Source organism: Orycteropus afer, unplaced genomic scaffold (assembly GCF_000298275.1).
Source record: "Orycteropus afer afer isolate SDZICR_OR568_19922 unplaced genomic scaffold, OryAfe1.0 scaffold00059, whole genome shotgun sequence".
Lineage (NCBI taxonomy): Eukaryota > Metazoa > Chordata > Mammalia > Tubulidentata > Orycteropodidae > Orycteropus > Orycteropus afer.
The window spans coordinates 7020329-7025122 of record NW_006921646.1 but is presented as its reverse complement, the minus strand read 5'-3'; the positions used below and the strand labels follow the sequence as shown (position 1 = coordinate 7025122).

The 4794-nt window shown below is 38.2% G+C and overlaps 1 protein-coding gene across 1 annotated transcript in view; it reads right to left on the bottom strand.

Annotated features, from left to right (window-relative positions):
• The window catches only part of ZFAND3 (zinc finger AN1-type containing 3), a 502295-nt gene that overhangs the window by 470460 nt on the left and 27041 nt on the right, over positions 1–4794 (bottom strand). The window lies entirely within an intron of this gene.

The following is a 4794-nucleotide window of genomic DNA, read 5'->3' as shown; positions in this document are numbered from 1 at the left end:
AAACTTTCACCCAAATCACAATAAAATAAAAAAGAAAAAAAAGAGTAAAGCTCAAAATACAAAAAAAAAGAACTTTGCACATCCAATACACTGCCAATTTACAATATAACTCAAACTGCTTCAAATTAAACATCTGGTTAATGTATCACCAAAGTCATTCTTTGAGTTAACACCAAGAATTCAATTATTATCTCTCAATTTTGTTATCTGCAAATTTTCTGTATCATCTTCTTAGAACAGAATCCACCTGAATAAAAATCTCAAGTATAAATCACAGCATTTCTCCCCAGATATTTACACACTATATTTGCATTCCAGCTCTACGTCTTTCTCAATGGTTAGGCCTGAGCAAGTTCCAGATTCTTTACACTCATCTGTTACACAGGAGAAGGAGCTTTGGTGGTGTAGTGATTAAGGCATTTGGCAGCTAACCAAAAGGTCAGTGGTTCAAACCCACCAGCCGCTCCATGGACAAAAGATGAGACAGTCTGCTTCTGCAAAGATGTACAGCCTTGGAAACCCCACGGCAATGAGTTTGGTTCAATTCATAACAGAGGAGAGGAAATACTGTAACCCTCCAAAGATAGCCAAAAGTGTGCAAATAAACATGAGAAAGTGTGTATGTCATATCAAACCAAGACCAAACCCACTGCCTTCAAGTCAATTCCAACTCATAACAACTCTATAGGACAGAGTAGACCTGCCCCATAGGGTTTCCAAGGCTGTAAATCTTTACAGAAGCAGAGTGATATACCATACAGTGCTATAGAAATACCAATTGACATTATTAGGTACTGAAATGCTTTCTTCATGACTTCATATTATAATTTCCACTTTTTATAACACTTGCTAGTTTGTGCTAAGCCTCAAGTTTAATGGAATAGTGTGCATCTAGTAGTATACCCCATTCAACATATTATATATTTAAGCAAAGCATAATGTGAGGCACAGTGGGGGAAATAAAGATGACTGAGACAGTCGCAGCCCTCAAACAGTTTACAAAGAACTCAGAAACCAAACAAACCAAACCCATTGCAGTCGAGTTGATTATGACTCAGAGCAACCCTGTAGGACCAAGCAGAACTGCCCAATGAGTTTCCAAGGCTCTAAATCTTTACAGAAACAGACTGCCACATCTTTCTCCCCTACAGTGGTTGGTGGGTTCAACCCACCAACCCTTCAGTTAGCAGCCTAGTACTTAACCACTGTTTGCCACCAGGGCTACTGAACTCAGACAATACCAAGTCAAGTCTGTATGAGGAACACGTGAAGTCAACCTTAGCGTGCTGAGAGGATCAGAAATAGTGTTACATGTATTGAATCAGGGCCTTCAGAAGTGAAAGGAGACATATCTGACAGAGGGAACTGCAGAAGCACAGAAGCAAAGAGAGCACTCCCGCACATCCCAAAATTCAAAAATGAAAAAAGAAAAAACCTCACCTTTGCTCTCAAACTTCTAAAATGTAAATATCTTGGAGGATAAAGAAGGGCTCATTTTAAGCTAAAGAATTAGGAAAAGTATGAACCATCTGTTTCAACTCATTTGATCATCACTTTCAAAAGCACTTTAGAAATATTATCCAAGAGGTTATGTTTAGAGGAGGCTATGTATAAGGAGAGGTCGCTATGAGTCAGGTCTGACTCGATGGCACATAACAACAACAACAACAACAATGTATAAAGAGGGGACAAGTCTGGCCTGGCAAGTATCTGATGGAGTAAGGACTGGCACATTCAGCTCTCTCGATGACACATACCATACACCAATCTGCTTCAAAACCATTTTCTTAAATTCTGCAAGTTATCACAGTTCTCAGCAACAAAAGATGATAATAACAAGCTCGTTCTTATAAGAATAAGAAGTATGTTTGGGAGGGGGCAGTTAGGAAATCTGACTTTCTTCTTCAAGAATGTATTTTCTTATCTGTATCATTAAAACCTTTTTCTAACCAAATTTTATTCATGTAAAATCCTGCCAGGAACAGTAACAATAATAGCATCATCAAAATGCCTTGAAGCTGTGCCTGGTCTCCAAAATTCTGGTCAATTTTAACCTTAAGAAGAAAATTTCTAAAACACAATAAGTAATTTAAAAGCGTTTATGACACACATCACCCACCACCCATCAATGAGACTGTCATACTGTGGTGGCTTACATGTTCATATGATGCAGGTAGTTCTGCCATCATCTGCCATCAGTATTTCAAATACCAATAGGGTTTATGGTGGACAGATTCCAATGGAGCTTCCAAAGTAAGAAAGACTAGAAAGAAAGGCCTACAAATCTACTTCCGAAAATTAGCCAATGAAAACCTCATGATTCAGCAAAATACTGTCCAATATAATGCTGGAAGATGAGCCTGCTAGCTTGAAAGGCACTCAAAATACATAGCAGCCACAACAATGGGCTTGAGCATACCAACAATTATGAAGATGGTATACAGGACTAGGCAACATTTTGTTCTACTGTCCACAGGGACACCGCGAGATGGAGCCAACTTGACGGCAACTAACAACAATATGACACATCATCACACCTAAATACGATTACTGTCTGTAATTCAGCTGCCTCTCCCTCTCAAGACTTGCCACTGCACCAGCCACACCACCAGTGGAAGATCAAAGATGGCCGCAAACGCTTTGCTACTCTGTCATTAGAGATGGAGTGGAATTCCCTTCCCTTTGAATCTGGGCAGATTTTGTAACTGCTTTGACCAGTAGAATGTGGCAGAAGTAATGCTAAGCCAGTTTCCAACCAAGCCAGTCAACAGTAAGAGATGATTATAAATTGTTTCTTGAGATCCTAAGTTTTTCAAGATGGTTTGTTAAGAATCAACAGATAACTAAAACACCCACCAGAACACAGCTCCAGTTTTCAGACTTCTCATCACAACAACCACCAAAAAGCTGCTTCACTTACAAAACGAAGTAAGATTCAGGAGTTACAACTTACTGGGATAGGTTTTACATAAAACATGCTGTCAACTTTCAGACCATAAAAAAGAAATCCAAAGTGTCCTAATGCCTCCGAAGAAATTCAAACCCAAAAAAAGTAATATCAGTCAAGTTTGATAAGGAAAAGACATGAAAATCAAGTTCCTTAAATGCATAAAGACAAAAACTATATTAGTAGTTACCAGGGGCTTGGAGGAGTTATTACTTAATGGGTTAGCAGTTCCATTTCAGGTGATGAAAAAATTTTGGAAATAGTGGTGATAGTTTTGAAAAACATCAAGCTCTCTGAGCCACTCAAGTGATGCATGTATTCTTTACAACAAAGAAAATCCCCTGGTCTGAAAGGTTATATACCAAAGAAGCAGTCATCTATGGAAAACAATATTTGGGAAAGACAGGCTAGTAGGAGAGCAATGACTTTCACCTTCTGCTTTATCAATTCTGAATTGTTTGAAATAAGCAGGTAATACTTTCATAATTTAAAAAAGATACTTCCTTTGAAAAAAGCAAACAACTGTAGCCTTCATTTTTAAACAACTTTTTGGTACATTAAGAATGATAACAAATGCCATTCTTAGTTAGGGTTTCATGGAATAAAGGACATGGTCAGTCACAAATGGACACCAATTTTCAATAGTGAGTAGAGCGTAGGCTCTCTTATAACTTGTATCTCCTCTCCTTATCCCACCAGCCACCAACAACTCTCTGTTAGACCTCCTCGTAACTCAGACTTCACTGACCATCACAAAGATGAGAGGTTTTCCTCTCCTCTCCAGGCCTTATAGAAATATAAAACCAACTGCTGTCAAGCTGATTCCAACTCATGGCAACCTGTGTGTGTCAGAGTAGAACTATGCTGATTTTTCAGATGTAGCTTACCAAGGCCTTTCCTCCAAAGTGCCTCAAGGTTAGCAGCTGAACATGTTAAATGCTACACAAATCAAGATACAAAATGAACACACTGGACAGAATCTGACAAAAACTAGATACACAGAAAAATATAAGTTTATCAAATTTAGATATAACATGGATAGCTGGGATATCACCAAAGGATCAACCATGCTAAATAAATTAATAATACAGCACAACTTAAATATATGTTAACTTAAACTTAAATATATGTATAATATGTCAATCAGACCTAGAATTCTCACCTTCCATGCAGGACACCTGGATTCAATTCCCAGCCAATGTACCTCATGTGCAGCCAACACTCACTTCTCAGTGGAAGCTTGCATACTGCCATGATGCTCACAGAGTTTCAGCAGAGCTTCCAGACTAACATGGACTAGGAAGAAAGGCCTGCTAATCTACTCCTGAAAATGAGCCAATCAAAACCCTACAGACCACCACTGTCCTATCCCCAGAGGACTGGGCATTTTTTTGTCCCACTGTGCATTGGTCACCATGAGTTCAGAGTTGACAACTGCTGTGAACACTACCATAATATATGCAAAGTTTAAGAAAAAAGTATTACATCCAGTATTAGTTAGGCGTGTACTTTATTTCTTTTAAAATAACTACAAGGATCCACTGATGGTAGAAAATAAACAGAGTTAGAAATGTCTGTCCCAGAAAAGAAAGGCAAAAATCCCAATTGCCAATGACTAGTGGGGATACTAAATGTTTTTTAGAAGGAAAATGCTGAATAATTGCAAAAACAGGCTCAAATGTCATTAAGGAAACCGTTGTTTCCATGGACAACGTAGTTTCCAAAACAAAACTTTTATATTAGCTCTCAGTACTGCCTTCTGCTTCAGGGAGAAAGGCAGTATTTTATTAAACTGGACCATGAATGAGGACAGACATGCTTCTGTTTAAAAAAAAAAAAAAAAAAAA